The sequence below is a fragment of the Magnolia sinica genome, chromosome 7 (genome assembly GCF_029962835.1).
Source record: "Magnolia sinica isolate HGM2019 chromosome 7, MsV1, whole genome shotgun sequence".
NCBI classification, from domain to species: Eukaryota; Viridiplantae; Streptophyta; class Magnoliopsida; order Magnoliales; family Magnoliaceae; genus Magnolia; species Magnolia sinica.
The window spans coordinates 61487847-61510608 of NC_080579.1; positions in this window are offsets into that span (position 1 = coordinate 61487847).

Genomic DNA, 22762 nt, shown 5'->3' on the forward strand with positions numbered 1-22762 from the left:
TTTGCAGCTAAGACAGAGTCTGGTTGGTGTTGAAACACCATCCTAGAATGTGGGAGTGAGTGATCAACTCAGTGGAACTATACAGTAAAAGTTAACATGTTATCAAATCAATCAAGCAGTAATGATAAGGCAATACAATCAAACACGTCCTAATTACTCTTGTTAATGCAAGGATGTATGTAGAAATGATGCATGCTCTCGCCTGCACTCCCTTAGCGTCTTTATCTTACGGTACGCATGATAACCTCCCGCAGTGCCAACGACGCCAAAGCACATGCAATGCAGTGCATGAACATGATTACCAAGTTGTTATTAGTCTTTTTTATACAGTAGGATTGGGAAGCTAAGTTACCTTCCTCATATTAATTCCCAAACGGTGATCCATTTTAGGGTCGTCAGTCCTAAACAATCTCATACGATCATATGGTTCTAGGTCACTGCAAAGGGCTCGTCACCAATCAATACATGCCTATTATACATTAGTTACTACCCTAAGGCTCGTCGCCTCAACGCAGTATCAAGGTATGCTCGAGGTCACTACAAAGGGCTTATCACCAATCAATGTAGGCCGATAGCATGAATATAGTGTCCCATACCACCTTAATTGGCTCACGAGTCTGGTGTGCTCACTGGTCACTACGAGGAGGCTCATCACCCCAGCGTAGGCCGACAGCCCGACCACGGTGTCCCATACTACCATGCTCGGCTCATGAGTCTTAGCAGATCGAGGTACCATGGTTAACGGGATTTGTACTGGTAAGTTTGGTACCTTAGATTCAAGCAATAGCGTCCATACATGTGTACATCCACCGGGACAATCGGGTTACTTGACGAACTCGACTAGCATGAGCGTACGTTAAGTTGAACGACATAGAGTGTGCAAACACTCTGTGTGGCCAAACCACTGCCGACAACCCTAATACGACTCAGGTTCGTCAAACACGTCCTACATGGCTAAAACTACCTCGGCCATGAACTCAAGGTTTGTTACCGATTCCCTAGACTATTTCATAGTCCCAAATATCTTCAATCATAACAGATATTCATACGAACAATTTAGAACAGAAATGGATCAACAATTCTAATCATACAGTATGTGAGCATTTGAAGAATATCAACTTAACATGGATTTACACCTAAGTAGTGCTTGAATTTAAACAATAAAGAATGTAAATTTCATGTAGGAAATCATACACACCAATAGGATAGTTGAGAATCTCTTCTCAACGCCCGTAAACAGGATAATATATTACACACTTGATCATTCAGACATTTCTACAAACACTTAGACTATATATTCCAACATACATGACGTATGTTGCTGATAACACACATTTGGACAATTCCTTTCGCCAAGGAGTTGACAGACATACAACTAGCACAAATACACGACAATTAATCATGGCAAACACATGTTCGTATTTCATACGTATACGATACTTTCTACCTATACAAGGAATACACGAATCTTAATATATCTCATATATATCAGGAACGCGATATAAACATCACATTTAGCATGTGAAATTACACCCACAACAATAATAAACCATTAACCGACATTGAAAGCCTTGAAAACCATAACCTATACGAATATAGTCTGCACCTTAAACCAGAAAAATGCGCACAAATCTGATTCAGACGATAAATCTTTGTCAACGGCGACTAGATAACCTAAGGCAAGAATAAAATGAGCTACATCAACACTTAGACTATTCTAAGCTCTAAAACAGGCTAAGGTATGATTGACTTACCTGAGAATGAACTTAGAATCACCGAAAAATGATTCAAAAGTGAAGGTTTAGGAACGTAGAGTAACAAGAAAGAATTTCAAAATGATTCACCAACTTCTCTCTCACTTTCTCTCTTTTCCTCTCTCTCTCTCTTAGCTAGGGTTATAAATTCGTATGGAATTAAGAGTGAGGGTTTAAAGTCTTTATATAGGCCTAAAATGGATGAAAATAGCCCCAGGGCTAAGGTATACTTAGGTTATAACCAAATCGGGTCTATTCTGATCTAATGGAGCACTTCTGGTGGTCCTTTCTCCACGTGCGGTCAAAATTGAGCTCACTGACCATGGATTTAGGTCAGGCTGAGTTTTTGTACCGATCGAATTTACAGATCAGCCGTGGCGGACCAATCTCAATTCAACGGTCACCGAAACTCGATCAGGGCCACAAGCACTTTAACATGTGTGGGCCATCTTCCCTGATCCGAGGATAAATTTGGGTCAGAATCCAACGGTCAGAAAGCTTAGAATCGGCACGCAAGCGACACAACTCAGATTTCATAAATACATATTTAATTTCTCAGCTTTCTCACACTCTTTACTCCGGACTCAAGCAAATCGACTCAGGACATCATCTGGACTTGATTTTTGAGGTGATGGTCAAGCCCAACAAGATGATCATAATGGTCTAAGATTATCGCTATCGGACTTTCGACATGCTGTCCAGGTCCGATACAAAGTTTCCAAGTACTCACGAGAGTAACTGGATTTAGCATTGAATCCTAGATTTTAGGATAATATGGCGCTTACGATTCTATAGGTTTTGAGTCTTGCAGATCAAATTTAAAGTGATTGGTGCTAATTTCACAAACAATTAAGTTTAGCGCTAATTAACCCACATTTTACTTCTAAAGAATTTGAGGTAGTACTCGGGTCTTTGCATGAAAATTTTCAAGTCATTACATAACAATACCTCATGATGGAGGCCCATAGACCCAGCTGACGTCAATATAGCCAACTGTATAGCTGATGAGATACACCAGCCAATGTGCTCATAGCAAGTGGGTCCCACATGGGGCCCACAACATATACATGTATATATATATTATAATATTATCATTATATCTTATCCAACATCCAGGTCTGAACGGACAGCCTGGATATAAAACATATATATCACATGGGGCCCCTTTGGACGGACGATGTGGATCAGCACATACATCAATACAGGGCCCCATAGCCGTTGGACGGTGTTGAAGAAACATATGCATCATGGAGGGCAGCACCACTGCACCATCTAAGCACTCCAACACCATCCAAATCATCTGGATGGTGTGGATGGAACAAATACACAATGGCGTGGGTACCACCAAACTTGTCGATGCCAACTATAGCAGCTACTGGGTTCACATGCTCCAACAAATGGATGGCTGGAGGAAATAATACAATTGGGGTGTCCCACCATCCTTCCACTAGATGATGGAGATCAAGGTGGGTCCACATGATCTGGACGGTCTAGATTAACATACACGTCATAATCATGCCCACGGAAAATGTTGATATTTGTTGTTTCCCTCCATCCTAGCTGGCCCAAAATGGGCAGCAAGGTGCGCCCCATTCGCTGGACGTCTATAAACTCTGGATAGTCCAGATTGTTAATCAGGTGGGCCATACACTCATATCATCATATCATAAAAGAAAGAAAATAAATAGAGGAGGGAGGGTGAGAGGGAGACAGAGAGAGAGAGAGAGAGAGAGAGAGAGAGAGAGAGAGAGAGACATGTGAGAAGGGGAGGGACCCCGCCACTATGGGCCCTCCATATACAATGCATACATCAAGATGGGTCCCACATATGTTGGCCCTCAATTCATCAAATCCAAACAAAAATCACCCACCTATGCTTCTACTTGAACTTCTTCTTTCATCAACACATCTTAGAGCTCCTAAGGATCATGATTCAAGGGTTAAGATGAAGCTTGGATGGTGGATATGTGAGGTAGGAAAGTGGGCCACACTAGCTCTCTCCTCTCATGGAGCTTGGATGTTGCTCTTAGGAGTTTGAAAATTAGAGAAATGAGAAAGAGAGAGAGAGAGGATGGGATGTAAAGAGAGAGAGGGATGGGTGTGAGTGAGTGGAATGATGGGAAGTGATGGGTGTGTACTTGACATATATGGGTTATAAGAGAGAGAGAGAGTTGACTTTGGGGTTGCTCTTGTACTTGATATGATGGGATTTGATGTGATTGATTAATGAGACATTTTCTCTTGGGATTGCAAACGCGTGGCATTTTCCTCAAACTGAACGTGGGCCCACATCTCCTGGCTTAGGTATCGCCTCGGCGAGTAATACGCGACGTCAGAACTACGGCGATTACGCAGTCACAAGGATACAAGTCTCGGATTGAGCTGACTCTAGAATACGGGATACGACTCAGGATCGCATACAAATGCTGGTTACAGATCGCGAGTCGTCGAAATTTGACCAGGAGGACCGTGGAAGTCTAAGGAATGGTACAGGCTAGGATATAGGTCTTACAATGAGGCTGCAATGAGGGAGAAGCCCTTAATGAAAAGTCGGTAATAGACCGTCAAACCAAGGAAACTGCGGATCTCGGACACGTTCGTGGATTGGCTCCACTAACGCACTGCATCAATCTTCGAGGGGTCCACTGTGACACCCCACCATGTCACCACGTGACCGAGAAACTTCACCTCCTCCTGCCAGAACTCGTACTTTTTCAGCTTTATATAAAGCTGATGTGCGTAGAGGGTCTGCAAGGTAATCTCTTGACTCTGTTCATGCTCGTCACGGGTCCTCTAATATATCAGAATGTCGTCGATGAACACCACAACAATTTGATCAACATATAGACGAAAGACCTTATTCATTAGCTACATGAATACCACGGGTGCATTGGTCAGTCCAAATGACATGACCTAAAACTCAAAATGACCATAGCATGTCCTGAATGCTGTCTTCGAAATATACTCCTCTCGGACCTGAACCTGATGATAACCAGACTGTAGGTCTATCTTCGAAAAGAACTGCACCTCCTACAGCTAATCAAATGAATCATTGCTCCTCGGGATCGGATACTTGTTCTTAATCGTGACGTTGTTGAGCTCGTGGTAATTCACGTAAAGCCTCAATAAGCCATCCTTCTTCTTCATGATGAGTATCGGCACTCCCCACGGCAAACTGCTCAAATGGATAAAGTCTAACTCGCACAACTTATCCAACTACTTCTGCAGTTTTCATAACTCTAATTGTGTCATACAATACGGGGCCTTCGAAATAAGCCTGGTACTGGGCATGAGGTCAATCTGAAACTCGTTGTGCCAACGAGGTAGTAATTCCAGAATCTCTTGAAACATATCAGAAAAATCACAAACAAGCAACAATTGGTCGATACTCAAAGCAACTGACTCCTGAATGGTACAGGACAATAGGCAGGAAAGTTGCTCTCCTCTGGGTTCCACTACAAAATGGAACTGTGACATGCCGGGTATATATAACATGATTGTCCTCATGGAGTAGTCCAATATGCCATGATACTCGGCGAGCCAATCCATGCCCAGGATGACATTAAACTCAGACATTGGTAACATGAATAGATCAATAGGCAAAAAGATATCCTTAACCAAAATGGGGCAAGACGAGCAAAATCAGCCTAGCACTGCGGTCTTCTCCAATGGAGTCGATACTGACAAGCCCTCACGAGTAGACTCCAATGGCAAACAAGTAGATCGGGAGAAATCCTCGATCTCAAATGTAACGCCCTGAAATTCGGGGGTTGAGCATATCTCAGATCCCGAGTTTCAAAACATCACTTATGCAACATATTTAATGATGGATGTATGTTGTCTGTAAGAGTACATAAAACATGGAATAGATTAAGCCAAACTGCAAACATAATTCAGGGATAAGTGAAGGACGCAAGCAGAAGACTTAAAGAAATATAAGTGTACATGTGCAAGTCCCTGAAATACGTATACATGCCAGGTCATACTTACAAGTGTTGCTCTCAAAAATACAAGAATCAAAATGAAATTATCTATTCCAAAAGAAAACTAGAATCCCCGTATATCAGGACATGACTCACATGAACCCGCCTGAGAACTGCATAAAAGAAAACGTGGCCTCATCATCCTCGAACTCCTGCTCTGCCTAAGGGGTCGCGTTAACATTAGCATCTAAGACAGAGTCTGGTTGGTGTTTAAACACTGTCCCAGAACGTGGGAGTGAGTGATCAACTCAGTGGAACAAACCGTAAAAGTTAACATGATATCAAATCAATCAAGCAGTAATGATTAAGCAATACAATTAAACAAGTCTAAAGTACTCTTGTTAATGCAAGGATGTATGCATAAATGATGTATGCCCTCACCTGCACTCCCCCAGCATCTTCATCTTACGTTACGCGTGACAACCTCCCACAGTGCCAACGACTTCCATGCACATGCAATGCAATGCATGAACATGATTACCAATTTGTTATTAGTCCTTTTCATACAGTAGGATTGGGAAGCTAAGGTACTTTCCTCATATCAATCTCCACATAGTGATCCATTCTAGGGTCGTCAGTCCTAGGCAATCTCATACGATCATATGATTTTAGGTCGCTGCAAAGGGCTCGTCACCAATCAGTGCACGCCTATCATACCTTCATTACTATTCTAAGGCTCGTCGCCTTAATGTAGTATTAAGGTATGCTCGAGGTCACTACAAAGGGCTCTTCACCAATCAATGTAGGCCGACAACACGAATATAGTGTCCCATACCACCATAATCGGCTCACGAGTCTGGTGTGCTCACTGGTCACTGCGGGGAGGCTCATGACCCCAGCGTAGGTTGACAGCTCGACTACGGTGTCCCATACCACCATGTCTGGCTCATGAGTCTTAGCGGATTAAGGTACAACGGTTAACGGGATTTCATCGGTAAGTTTAGTAACCTAGATTCAAACAATAGTGTCCATACATGGTGAACATACATCGGACAATCGGGTTACTTGACGAACTCGACTAGCATGAGCGCACGTTGGGTTGAACAACATAGAGTGAGCAAACACTCCGTGTGGCCAAACCACTGCCGACAACTCTAATACGACTCGGGTTCGTCAAATCACGTCCTTCGTGGCGAAAGCAACCTTAGCCACGAACTCAAGGCTGATTACCAATTTCCTGGACTATTTCATAGTCCCAAACACATTCCATTATAACAGATATGCATATACAATTTAGAACAATAATGGAGCAACAATTCAAATCATGTAGTATGTGAGCATTTGAAGAATATCAACTTAACATGGATTTACACATAAGTAATACTTGAAGTTAAACAACAAAGAATGTGACTTGCATGTAGGAAATCATACACACCAATGGGAGAGTTGAGAATCGCTTCTCAATGCCTGCAAATAGGATAATATGTTACACTTTAGACATTCAGACATTTCTCCAAACACTTAGACTACATAGTTCAACATACATGACGTATGTTAGAATGCACGCATTTGGACAATTCCTTTTGCCAAGGAGTTGACACACATACATCTAGCACAAATACATGACAAATAATCATGGCAAACACATGTTCATACTTTATACATATACAATACTTTCTACATACATAAGGAATACACAAATCTGAACACAAGGCATATATATCAGGAATACAATATAAACATAGCATTTGGCATGTGAAATTGCACCCACAACAAGAATAAATCATTATCTGACAATGAAAGCCTTGAAAACCATAACCTATACGAATATAGTCCGCACCTTAAACCAGAAAAAAGCACATTGAACTGATTCAGACAATATGTCTTCTTCAACGGCGACTAGATAACCTAAGGCAAGAATAGAAATGAGCTACATTAACACATAGACTATTCTAAGCTCTAAACAGATTAGGGTTAGATTAACTTAGCCAAGAAGGAACTTAGAATCACCGAAATAACGATTCAAAAGTGATGGTTTAAGGATGTAGAGTAACAGGAAAGAATCTTAAGATGATTCACCAACTTCTCTCTCACTTTCTCTCTTTTTCCCTCTCTTTCTTAGCTAGGGTTAGAAAATTCGTATGGAAAAGAGAGTGAGGGTTTTAAGGTCTTTATATAGGCCTAACATTGATGAAAATAGCCCCAGGGCCAAGGTATACTTAGGTTATAACCAAATCAGGCCTCTCTCGATCCAACGGAGTACTTCCGGTGGTCCTTTTTTCACGTGCGGTCGGACTTAAGCTCACTGACCATGGATCTAGGTCAGGTTGAGTTTTCGTACCGATCGGATTTATAGATCAGCCGTGGTGGACCACACTCAATTCAACGGTCACCGAAACTCGATCAGGGCCATAAGCACTATGACATGCCGGGGCCATCTTCCCTGATCCTAGGGTGAAATTGGGTCAGAATCCAACGATCAGATTGCTTAAAATCGTCGCGCAAGCGACACGACTCAGATTTCATAAAATCATAGTTAATTTCTCACTGTTCTCACACTCTTCACTTCGGACTCAATCAAATCGATCTAGGACATCATCTGGACTTGATTTTTGAGGTGATGGTCAAGTTCAACATGGTAACCATAACTGTCTAAGATCATCGCTATCGGACTTTCGAAGCGTGGTTCAGGTCCGATCCAAAGCTTCTAAAAATTCCCGAGAGCAACTGGATTTAGCGTCGAATCCCAGATTTCAGAGTAACATAGTGCTAATGATTCTACAGGTTTTGAGTCCTGCAGATCAAATTTAAAGTGATTGATGCTAATTTCACAAGCAATCGAGTTTAACGTTAATTAACCCACAAATAACTTCTAAGGAAAATAGAGGTAGTACTCGGGTCTTGGCACGAAATTTTCTGGGTCATTACAATCTACCCCCCTTAAAGAAAAATTTTGTCCACAAAATTCGTAGCATCTCATATTCCTCAAGGATCTGAGTGTAGCTCTTTCTGACCCCAGCTTCAGTCTCCCAAGTAGCCTCTTCTTCACTATGATGCGTCCATAGTACTTTCACAAGAGGGATGACCTTACTACGCAATACCTGCTCCTTCTTGTCTAGGACACGCGTCGGTCACAGTACATATGTGGCATCCTCGCTCAACTACACCTGCTCCCAACTGATAATATGCGAAGGATCTAGAACGTACTTCTTCAGCATAGAAACATAAAATACGTTATGCACGCCCGCAAGTGGTGTGGGCAAAGCAAGGCGGTATGCTACTACTCCCACTCGATCCAAAATTTGAAATGGACCAATAAATCTCGGCGTGAGCTTCCCCTTCTTACTGAACCGCAGAACTCCCTTCATAGGGGAAACCTTAAGAAATACATGGTCTCCAACCTCAAACTCAAGCGGTCACTGCCTCGTATCAGCGTAACTCTTCTGCCTGCTCTGGACTGTCAGAAGTCGACGTCGAATAATGTCAACTTTCTCTGAAGTCGTCTGCACCAACTCCGGGCCAATCAAACTACGCTCGCCAACTTCTGCCCAGCAATGCGGTGCTATGCACGGGCGACCATATAATGCCTCATAGAGAGCCATGCCGATACTCGCCTGGAAACTGTTATTATACGTGAACTCTGCATAAGGGAGACAATCATCCCAACTGTCCTTGAAATCCAAAACACAAGCTCGCAACATGTCTTCCAGAATCTGATTCACACGTTCCATCTGCCCATCTGTCTGCGGATGAAACGCGGTGCTAAACTTCAATTTCACACCCATCGCTTCCTGGATACGAGCCCAGAAGATAGATGTGAAACGCGTGTCTCTGTCAGACACAATCTCTAAGGAAACTCCATGTAGATGTACAATCTCCTTGATGTACAACCTAGCCAACTCGTCTGCAGAGTTTGTGTCTCTAATCGGTAAGAAGTGAGCCGACTTCGTCAATCAGTTGACGATCACCCAAATAGAGTCATGTCCCTTCCTCGTTCTCGGTAGCCCTGAAATAAAATCCATAGAGATGAAGTCCCACTTCCATTTTACTATGGGCATGGGCTGAAGCAGCCCAGGAGGTCGGCGATGCTCTGCCTTGACCTGCTGGCACATGAGACAACGAGATACAAACTCAGCAATGTGAACCTTCATGTTGTCTCACCAATAAGATCTTCTCATATCTTGATACATCTTCGTGCTACCTGGATGCATCGCAAGCTTAGAATTATGGGCTGACTCGAGAACCTCCCGTCTCAAGTCAGGAATGTCTGGAACACATAACCGGCCACGAAATCGTAGGGCCCCATCTGAACTAACACTCCACTCGGAGTCCTCATCTGTACTAACCCGCTCTCTCATCTTCGCCAAAAGCTCATCATCTGCCTGAGCTGCATTGATCCTCTCGTCAATGAGGGGTTATACACGAATGTGTATGATAACCTCATACGGCTCTTCCATTGTAAGTTTCTGCTCAAAGTCTCGCACAAACTCCATCATGTCCCACTCTGCTATCATTAGCGGAGCCGCAAACTCTATAGTCTTCTTGTGACTCAACGCGTCTGCCATAAGGTTTGCCTTACCCGGGTAGTATGAAACATCGAAGTTAAAAGTCTTTCAATGTTTTCATCTATTGGCGTTGCCTCATATTCAAGTCACGCTGCATGAAAATATACTTAAGGCTCTTGTGGTCACAAAAGAGCTCGAACTCCTCTCCGTAGAGGTAATGTCTTTAGAGCTTTAATGCAAAAAATGACAGCTACGCAAAAAGCTGATTCTTCCTAAGAGTATTCAAGACCGCTCTTAAGTGCTCCTCGTGCTCTTCCCGACTCGCAGAATATATCAAAATGTCATCAATGAAAAGAATGATGAATCGGAATAAGAATGATCGAAATACCCTGTTCATCAGATCCATGAACATGGCTAGTGCGTTCGTAAGACCGAACGACATCACAAGGAACTCATAATGGCCAAAGCTAGTCCTAAAGGCGGTCTTCTGTACGTCCTCATTTTGATGCACAACTGGTGATACCCTGACTGCAGATCAACCTTCGAAAAGTACTGTGCCCCCTTCAACTGATCAAATAAATCATCGATCTTGGGCAAGGGATACTTATTCTTCACAGTCACCTGATTTAACCTACGATAATCAATACATAATCGCAAGGAACCATCCTTCTTCTTAACAAACAGTACAGGTGCTCCCCAAGGAGACACACTAGGCCGAATAAAACCCAAATTCAATAAGCCATCTATCTGCTTCCTTAATTCCTCCATTTCACTCAGAGGCATATGATAGGTGGGCAAAGAAATGGGTGCCACACCAGGCATGAGATCGATAGTAAAATCAATCTCGTGCTGAGGGGGTAATCCAGGAATTAACTCGAACACATCTTCAAACTCCCGAACTGCAGGCGTGCTTTCAAATGTCGATCCAGCAATACTCTCCAACAAAGAAGTATAATAACCAAGACGAAAAGGGTAACTGACCTGAACTGTGAAAGTAACTTCTCGCCCTCAGGTCCATAGATTATCACCGACCTAGCTTCACAATCAATCTCTGCCCGCATCTTCGTGCGCCAATCCATACCCATAATGACATCGTAATGGTAAAGAGGTGCGACAAAAAGGTCAATAAGAATCGATCCACTGCCTAGATCAATCAAACAATCCATACAACGCTTGTTCATAGTAGAGGAGATCCCTGTAGCGGTAGTGAGCGTCACTCCCTTCATAGTAATAGTGCCCAAACTCAGATGCCTAACTGCCGTATATGATATAAGAGAGGTAGTGGACCCTGTATCCACCAATATAGAAATGAGAATACCTTGGATGTGAGCAGTAACCTCAAAGGATCTCGGCACCGAGTTAGCCACAAGCGCTTCAGCCGAGAGTGCGTGAACTCGAGCTTACTACTGGCGATTCGGCGGAGGAACCATGGGCCGTTGAGGTGGCCTGAAGCTAGGTATAGAAGGTCTGAAGGATGGATGAGCTGGCGCTGAACGAAGAGGTGGAGGTGATATAACCTGAGGCATCGGACGGCTGATCCTCTGCTGTGGAGTAAATCCACTATCTCGCATACGTAAAAAGTAAGTACGATCCGAATGCCCCATCTTCCCACAATACGAACAGCAAAAATCAGCTCGCACCTGCTGAGCGGGCGGTGCTGAACGCCTCGAAGGAGAATTTGCCCGCGGCCTCTTGCCAAGAAATGGTGCACTCTGAAAGTCAGGTCATGGTTTGGGAACCATAGGTGCTCGCATACGGGACGACCTGTCCCCATCCTGCTCAGCTCGCAGGGACATGCTCACCAACTTCGCATAGGAAGATATGCTAGCACAACACATCTTCGATTGGATCTCAGGCCTCATCCCCTCAGAAAAATGCCGCATCCACATCGGCTGATCACTCAGAATCAAAGGAGCATAGCGACCGAACTCAGTAAACCGGTTCTCATACTCCATCACCGACATCCCTCCCTGACGGAGGTGAAGGAACTCACTCTCCTTCCCGTGTCGGTACGTAATTGAAAAATACTTCTCGTGGAAGCGTGCCTCAAACGCCTGCCACAACCACTCATACCCTTCCGCAACATTACAAAGAATATTGTCCCACCATAAACTGGCCTCCTTCTCAAACATGAAGGAGACAAGCTTGACCTGCTCAACCTCAGAACAGTGCAGCGGTCTCAGCATCTTAGAGATGCGATCAATCCAGTACTCGGCCTCCTCGGGTCTATGAGAACCTGCAAATGTGGGAGGTCGTAAGCGCTGGAATCGCTCAAATGTGCCGCTCGTACTAGTGCTCCTAGATGGGTGCATAGGTGAAGCAGGTGGAGTCAACCCCATCGACTGAGCAAAGATGCCAGCCATGGAAGACAGAAACTGCTGCTGTTGTTGCTACTACTGCTGCTGAATCTGCTACTGCTGTATCAACAACATCATCTGCTCAAACCTATCAGGAGGCAGAGCAAACGAAGATGCATACGGCATCGACGCAGATGCACGGTTCGGCTCAGGAGCCGAAGGCATGACTAGAGGAGCCATAGGTGGAATCACAGGTGTCGGCCCAGCACCAGTATGAGACGGGCCCGACTGTGGATCCATCTGGCTATCGCCCAGGGGAGAAACCCCGGCAAGCGACTCGACCAAAGAGAGACGGGCCGAAGTCTTCGAACCCTTAGGAGGCATACCCTACATTCAACAGAAGGTGCAACCTATAAGATTCAACATCCACATAATCCACCCACACAACATTCACAGCACAACTTCAACGATAAACAACATGCATTTCATTTAACAAAATTGTCGCAATACAAGAAGTGCAGCATTACATGAATCGCGACAGAGAAAGCATGTGAACTAAAAAATCTAAAACTTCAAACAACAAACAACTTCCAACTACTATGCCAACAACGGCTACACACAGGAAGAAACAACAAACAGAACAAAGGACGACTACAACTACAACTACTCATCGGAATCAGGAGATGGAGGCGGGGCACCCTTATCCAAGAAACAACATAGGATAGACTTCAGAGTTCGAGTCACCTTCTTAAACTTATGCTTCACAAGGCCTTGAAGATCCATAATATCCTGGTGTAGAATAGCCTGACCCTCCTCAAGCCGAGCGATACGGGCATCCTTGGAAGCCTGATCTGCGCTCTGCTCTGGTGCCACAGGAGGAGAACTCTCACTCATATCCTGGGCCTCTACCTCTTCCTTGTCCTGCTCTTCTTCTTCTTCAATCTCAGCTCCACCCTCACCATAACTCTCTTCCTCATCGCTCTCTATCTCATCCTCACTTCCTGAGGCTTGTCAACGAGGCCTAATGTCCATCTGATTTAGGGTCGTCCCATTAATGTAGCAAACAGGTACCGACTTTTCTGCCCCAAGCCTATAGCCAAACTCATGTGTAAGCTTACAAATGAGTCGGCCAAATGGGAGTGATTCGGTCCTCCTATTCGAATGAACGATAAGGATAATCTGATGAAAGATGTACGTTGGCACACATAACTTCTCTTCTTGCCCCACCTGATACAGAAAATCTACCATCAGGCACGTACACTCGCTGCGGTTGCTCTACCTTGGATATACATTTAATGTACACATGTGGTGAAGCAAGCGAAAGTCGTCCATCATGTTGGTAGCTAGAAGGCTTCTATTAGGCTGCCACTCAACTGACGACCACACAGGAGCCGCATGTGACGATCCCTCTCATGCGCACTGCTCAAATTCTTCTCAATGGCATGCACCTCACCAAGCGGCACATTCAGGAGTCGGGATATCAAAGTGACGTTGACCGTGGCCTGCCGATCTCTTCCACAAAGGATCTTGAACTGCAGAGGTTCTAGCAAAGGATCACGAATGAGGGCATAAAAAGCTCGAACAGTGCTCGCATTGGCGCGATATTCTCCCTTAAACAAGGGACACCAACTGGCCCCTTCTAGGCGCTCCAACAAGAGAAACTCGTCAAATAGCCGCAGATTTACATGAGCCTCAAAAAGGACCCTGCGGCCTTCATAGACTCCATGAGATAGCTCCGCCAACAAGGTTCTTCCAATGGGAGCTTGAGGATCAAGGTCCTACTTGGTCTGAAACTCATGGGTGGCGGTTGTGCTCGCAGCGGCACCTCTCGGCCTCTGTGCACGGGTTGGGCGGCTAGGCCCGGCTTCATCCATGGGCGCTCTCTTCTTCTCCATCAAAGAGAGAAAGGTGGAGACAGAAAATATGGTCGTAATAAACTTAAATAAGGCCATGGAAAATAAGAGAAAAGGGAGAAATGGGAAGAATGGTGAGGCTTCCACACACTTGAGATCCCAAAGAAGGATTTGAGAGCTCGAATGAGAGGGAAAAGGAGTGAAGACAGCAATGAAGATGAGGTTTTGAGATGGGTTGAATGGGTGTGCACGAAAATGGAAGAAGAAGGAGATTGGGGAGGGATTTTTGTGGAGTTTTGAGAGGGATTTGAAGAAAAGGAAAGCTTGGAGGGTGAGTTTGTGAAGGAAAAGGGTTTTAGAAAGGGTTAAAATCATGGAACCCTGATTAAGTGGGCCACACAAGACCCCATGAGCGTCGGCCCGAGCTAGCCCACCAGGCCTGGCCTGCTAAGCGGCGAGGGCTTGCCGAACCGGCGAGGTCATCGCTGGTCTTTGGACAATCCGGCGATGACTCACCATTTGAGCGAGGTCCTCTTGGTCCCCTAGGTCCAAAATGATGTGGGTCCCCCCTTTGTCCCCCTGAAAGTGCCCCAATCGGGCCCTTAGTCCGATTCGATGCATATCGGGCGACTCGGGTTAAAATATGATAAAAACATAGGTTTATAGACATTTTAAGGGCTGAGATGGGAAGATAAACCATTTAAACTCATCAATGGACAGTCTAGAAGAGATTTTGGGTCACTGTGTGTGATCAAGAGTGCGCACAGACTCGATCTCGGCGATCATTTTCAGTAAACTTTCGCCGATAGAAGCAACGGAAACACATACAATAAACTCGCACCCTCCTACACTAAGGTGGCGATAGCATGCGGTGTGTGACCATAACCCAGGTCCGGTTTAATCCAATTCATGCTCTGATACCAACTTGTAACGCCCTAAAATTCAGGGGTCCAGCATATCTCAGCTCCTGAGTTTCAAAACATCACTTATGCAACATATTTAATGATGGATGTATGTTGTCTGTAAGAGTACATAAAACATGGAATAGATTAAGCGAAACTACAAACATATTTCAGGGATAAATGAAGGACGCAAGCGGAAGACTTAAAGAAACATAAGTGTACATGTGCAAGTCCTTGAAATACATATACCTGCTAGGTCATACTTACAAGTGTTACTCTCAAAAATACAAGAATCAAAATAAAATTATCTATTCCAAAAGAAAACCCAGAATCCCCGCATATCAGGACATGGCTCACATGAACCCGCCTGAGAGCTATATAAAAGAAAACACGGCCTCATCATCCTCGAACTCCTACTCTGCCTCAGGGGTCGCGTCAACATCTGCATCTAAGACAGAGTCTGGTTGGTGTTTAAACACCGTCCCCGAACGTGGGAGTGAGTGATCAACTCAGTGGAACAATACCGTAAAAGTTAACATGATATCAAATCAATCAAGCAGTAATGATAAGGCAATATAATTAAATAAGTCTAAAGTACTCTTGTTAATGTAAGGATGTATGCGTAAATGATGTATGCCCTCACCTGCACACCCTCAGCGTCTCCATCTTACGTTACGCATGATAACCTCCCGCAATGCCAACGACTTCCACGCATATGCAATACGGTGCATGAACATGATTACCAAGTTGTTATTAGTCCCTTTCATACAACAGGATTGGGAAGCTAAGGTACCTTCCTCATATCCATTTCCACATAGTGATCCATTATAGGGTCGTCAGTCCTAGGCAATCTCATACGATCATATGGTTTTAGGTCGCTGCAAAGGGCTCGTCACCAATCAATGCACGCCTATCATACCTTCGTTACTACTCTAAGACTCGTCGCCTTAATGTAGTATCAAGGTATGCTCGAGGTCACTACAAAGGGCTCTTCACCAATCAATGTAGGCCGACAGCACGAATATAGTATCCCATACCACCATAATCGGCTCACGAGTTTGGTGTGTTCACTGGTCACTACGGGGAGGCTCGTCACCCCAGCGTAGGCCGACAGCTCAACTACGGTGTCCCATACCACCATGTCCGGCTCATGAGTCTTAGCAGATCAAGGTACAATGGTTAACGAGATTTCATCGGTAAGTTTGGTACCCTTGATTCAAACAATAGCATCTATACATGGTGAACATACATCGGACAATCGAGTTACTTGACGAACTCGACTAGCACGAGCGCACGTTGGGTTGAACGACATAGAGTGCACAAACACTCCGTGTGGCCAAACCACTGCCGACAACTCTAATACAACTCGGGTTCGTCAAATCACGTCCTTCGTGGAGAAAGCAATCTCAGCCACGAACTCAAGGCCGATTACTGATTTCCTGGACTATTTCATAGTCCCAAACACATTCCATTATAACAAATATGCATATACAATTTAGAACAGTAATGGAACAACAATTCAAATCATGTAGTATGTGAGCATTTGAAGAATATCAACTTAACATGGATTTACACATAAGTAATACTTGAAGTTAAACAACAAAGAATGTGACTTGCATGTAGGAAATCATACACACCAATGGGAGAGTTGAGAATCGCTTCTCAATGCCTGCAAATAGGATAATATGTTACACTTTAGACATTCAGACATTTCTCCAAACACTTAGACTACATAGTTCAACATACATGACGTATGTTAGAATGCACGCATTTGGACAATTCCTTTTGCCAAGGAGTTGACACACATACATCTAGCACAAATACATGACAAATAATCATGGCAAACACATGTTCATATTTTATACGTATATGGTACTTTCTACATATACAAGGAATACACAAATCTCAACACAAGGCATATCTATCAGGAATACAATATAAACATAGCATTTGGCATGTGAAATTGCACCCACAATAAGAATAAACCATTATCTGACATTGAAAGCCTTGAAAACCATAACCTATACGAATATAGTCCGCACCTTAAACTAGAAAAAGCACAGTGAACTGATTCAGACGATATGTCTTCGTCAACGGCGACTAAATAACCAAAGGCAAGAATAGAAATGAGCTACATCAACACATAGACTATTCTAAGCTCTAAACAGATTAGGGTTAGATTAACTTACCCAAGAAGGAACTGAGAATCGCCGGAATAACGATTCAAAAGTAATGGTTTAAGGATGTAGAGTAACAGGAAAGAATCTTAAGATGATTCACCAACTTCTCTCTCACTTTCTCTCTCTTTTCCCCTCTCTTTCTTAGCTAGGGTTAGGAAATTCGTATGGAAAAGAGAGTGAGGGTTTTAAGGTCTTTATATAGGCCTAACATTGATTAAAATAGTCCCAGGGCCAAGGTATACTTAGGTTATATCCAAATCAGGCCTCTCTCGATCCAACGGAGCACTTCCAGTGGTCCTTTTTCCACGTGCGGTCGGACTTAAGCTCACTGACCATGGATCTAGGTCAGGTTGAGTTTTCATACCGATCGGATTTACAGATCAGCCGTGGCGGACCACACTCAATTCAACGGTCACCGAAACTCGATCAGGGCCACAAGCACTATGACATGCCTGGGCCATCTTCCTTGATCCGAGGGTGAAATTGGGTCAGAATACAATGGTCAGACTGCTTAAAATCGTCGCGCAAGTGACACGACTCAGATTTCATAAAATCATGGTTAATTTCTCACCGTTCTCACACTCTTCACTCCGGACTCAATCAAATCGACCCAGCACATTATCTGGACTTGATTTTTTAGGTGATGGTCAAGTCCAACATGGTGGCCATAACTATCGAAGATCATCGCTATTGGACTTTCGATGTGCGGTCCAGGTCCGATCCAAAGCTTCTAAAAATTCCCGAGAGCAACTGGATTTAGCATTGAATCCCAGATTTCAGAGTAACATAGCGCTAACGATTCTACAGGTTTTGAGTCCCGTAGATCAAATTTAAAGTGATTGATGATAATTTCACAATAAATAGAGTTTAATGCTAATTAACCCACAAATAACTTATAAGGAAAATAGAGGTAGTACTCGGGTCTTGGCATGAAATTTTTCGAGTCATTGCAACAAAGGTATGCGAAGCACCAGAATCAAATAATACACATGCAATGCATGTAAAGACGGGAAGGATACCCTCAATGACTCCTCCGGATGACTGTAGGTCCTGCTAAGCTGTGTAGAATCTAGCCTGAGCTGGTTGGGGATATGCATGTCTCCTCCGAGGGTGCTGGTTCTACTGCTGTAGCTGAGGCGGTCAAAATTGTTGTCTCTGCTCTGTGGTCTTGGAGGTTAGTACTAATGCTGCTGATGAGGGGGCCTCGGTGGTGGGAGCTGATGTCGCTGCTGCTGCTGTGGTGCTCTTGGCTGCCGCTGCTACGATAAGGGACACTCCCACCTGTGGTGTCCTAACCCACCATATCCAAAACAGGCACATGGAAGTTGCCTTTGAGGAGGTGCTGGTGATACTGGTGCCTTGGCAGCTGGGCGGCCTATACGCCTCTGCTGGGGGCGGTGCTATTGATGTTAGGAGCCACCAAAGGGGGCCTACCTCTTCTAGTCTCCTCTATGATCACGGACCCTCAATGAATCAGCCTAATCTGCCTTGTAAACCTAGGCCCTCTGCATTACCTACTCAAATGTCATGAGCGTGTGTCTGACAACACGGCTAATGAAGCCAGAGCGCAAGCTGTTTTAGAAACGGCAGGCCTTCCTCCCCTCATCATCAACAAGATAGGTCGCAACCTTGATAGCACGATGAAACATGCCTCATATTAGGACACAGTCATGTCCCCCTAGACCAGAGTCTCAAACTATAACGCGCGCTGCTATCGAACATGCTCGGGAAAGAACTTCCAGTCGAACTGGTCTACATAGTCCACCCAAGTCCACTCAAAATCTGCTCATCCTGCTCTGGCAACTGATGCCCACCAGTGCTCAGCCTCACCTTAGAGAAGAAATATAGCTAATGGGACCCACTACTGAGTCGTACATCTTATTGTATAAAAAAACTTCTCCACCTCAGAGCGCCACCTCTTGGCTGTTGTAGGGTCTTGCTCACCGTGAAAGCATGGGGGATCGAGTTGTCGGAAGTCTCAAAGAAGGGTGCTCGCACGCTCCTGCTCTTCTTGGCCTAGCATAATAGTGGGGTGCTTGCCCTGCCCTTGGAGGGTGACTGTCATAGCCTGCAACATCTACTGTAGCTGGCCGACACTAATGGGTATGGTCGGATTCACACCAATCTTGGGTAAAGGAATGGAATCCTTAGGAGGGGGAGTAGGAATCTCCAGTGTGGAGTGGGAGTGGTAGGTGGTAGAGTAGGAGTCATGGGTTGTGGAGCGAGAGTTGCTCAAGTCGCTCTCCTAGGCTTCATGTCCTACAAGAAAGAACAAAGGTGCCTATCAACCTTGAAACTCTCCAAGGCACGTATGTTAAGGGTCTATAAAAGAAAATCACCTAATTATTTTATGTTCATAGTAGATAAGTGATGTGATCCTTAGGTATTCCCAAGTTATGCTTTGATACCAACTTTTGTCACACCCCAAACTTGGAAATCGGGCTCACAAAATTCCCGATTACCGAATTTGGTGCCGATAGCCTCCATAATACCCCATTCTCAGCTCTCGACACCCATATATCAGGTTCCGATCTTAGGATCCTACAAGGAGGATTTTCAACATGAATTTTTTTCATAATAAGCATAACCATAAGCATAACCCATGAATAATAATAAGAACACCATCACAAAATTCACTATGATCAAAACTTTAACTATAAAGCATAAAAGGAAATACAAAAACAATATCAAAAGCTTTAGAAATCTGCTACATGCTCCAATCTTAATCCTAATGTGATCTCCTAGTATCACCTGCACGTAATGATGGTACATAATCTTATAGAAAGCTTAGAGGGTGATGTAAGTGTGTGCATAATATAAGCGTGCTCAGAATACAATATCAGAGTAATGCAGAATATACTGGCGAATCCATGAATACTATCAGCCATACCAAGTCTATGGATGTAAGGTATGAATGTTATCGGCCATATCAAGGCCATGCGATGTAAAGCATGAATGATATCGGCCATACCAAGGCCATGTAATGCGAGATGTAACTCAAGCATACCAATCCTCATCTGAATCCACATATCAATACAGGTCATCACTGGAGCATCAAATATCAGTACAGATCTCACTTTAGACAATCACTGTAGTCTAGTACACTCTATGCCAGCTTGTCACCCCTATTTGAGTACATAATTAGGTAAGTGGAAGAGATCTCACTATCCGCCTACCAATATCGGGCCCTGCTTGTCAATAGCAGACCCATTCCTCAAGCTGGTCAAATTCAATCTAAATATTACCCCCTCACTCAGGCGGGTAAGGTCACAACCCCTTCCAACCGACCACAACAAAGTGAGAGATGCGGCCTACTTGTATACGACCCTCATACAGTCATACATCCACTTGGTCTCGACATTGGAGCATCCTCCTAGTACTATAAGGGTTCGAGGACTTTCACCTAAGGACATCATTGGGCCCTAGTGCAGAGAATCAAGTATTTTTGGTATTTAATCCTGCCACCCATGATATGCCGGTGGAGGTCATAACCCTGATGTCACTAGGGTACACATTAACCATATCATACAATGCAAGATGCATGAGTCATACAATCCAGTCATGCATCTATCCTACGCGTACCGTGCGCTCATGTGGGACAACTTCGCCTATCAGTGTCCCATAAATGACCTACCCAAAGGCATATGCAATGGTCAACCATGTCTCATCACAAGCATGCAGATGATGCGTATGGGCATGTATCATGAAGCTATACTATCACATACTCATAATCGGTATCAATAACCGACATTTATACATGGCGGGGTCTATGGATGGACAATAGATCCATAACATGAAGGTCAGTCCTCAACTGTGAATATACCAAATCTAATAGCATGGATCCTTTCGTCTACAGTGAGGATGTACTCTATTTCTACTAAGGTTGGGCCTATGTGGCCTACCGATATGCCTAAGGATCCAGAAAGGGTTCCTTATCCATAATATCGTATAGCTCGCTAAATGCCCTCGAGGGCCCAAATAAGTCCTAGATGGACTCCAAGATAAAAGAAATAATTTTACAAATAACCAATGAGGGCCCAACTGTAACGTCTCGGAAAAATCCGTATAAAGGCCCGAGCATCACCTCATGCAGAAATGCCAAGGATCGTATCCCGTAGAAATCAAGGCAAAAATAGGTTAAGTACAAAACTAAATGATCGGTGGATTTAGCTCGAACCACTATTTACACAAATGGCAAGACTTAAAACCATCAAAATCGCTAACTCAGCACTACTTAAAAACCTAGGAGAAATCCTGGGATCTTGATGCTCTCGGGGGTACCTTGACTCTCTGTATTGGACTGGGACCACATGTCGAAAGTCCGAAGACCGCGAAAATATAAGGTTATGTCTATCCTAATGGGCTTGACAACCATCACGAGAATTAAGCCTAGATGGTGTCCAAAAATCCACAACTTGAGTCCCGAGTGAAGTGTATGAGAAATGCGAATATCTTTAGAAATTGACTTGAAACTTGAGTGAATTAGGCCATTCACTCTCATGAAAAATTGAGGATTTCGGACCACAATTTCTGACCAAACTTCACACCTGGGAAAAGGAAATTTCCCTACACATATTCGTATAACCGTGGCCCCGATCGAGTAAGTATGACCGTTGATCTGACATAGGTCCGTCACAGTCGATCAACTAATCCAATCGCACCGAAATCACATCCTAGCATATATCCATTGTCAGAGAACTTACCCTATGATGTATGTGAGTAATGGACCTCCAGGTGAGCCCCGTTCGTTCGAAAAAGTCACCCTTTGGTTATAAATTAAGTATACCATGGCCCTAGGGCCATTTACATCACTTCCGGGCCTATATAGAGCCCTTAAACTACCCCATTTCTATTCCATACGAATTTCTCTAACCCTTGGAGAGAGAAGAGAGAAAAGATGAGAAAGGAGTGAGGAGAGAAAGGAATGTTTGGGAGATCGTTGCTATGATTCTTTCCCACTACTCCACGCCTCGAATCACCTTCCCATTTCGCTACACCATCAATTTCAGCTACGATTTGGGTAAGAAACCCTAACCCTAATCTTGATTTAGAGTTCCAAATAAAGTAATCGACAAGTTAGCTAACCGATTTCACTATTTAGGTACCTGACGTTCTGTATGCGAGAATGTATAATTCAAACTGAGTCCGAATCGAGTATTCTGACAAAAGGTGCGGACTATAAATGTCTAGGTTATGGTTTTTAAAGCTTTCAATGTCAGCTAATGATTTATGTCTGACTTGATTGCTACCATATCGTCTTAGACACGTCGATTTCGATGTATTATACATGTATGAAATATGTTGAATAAAAGATGCATCTCATGTGTTTGTTGAAATGTTTGAATGAA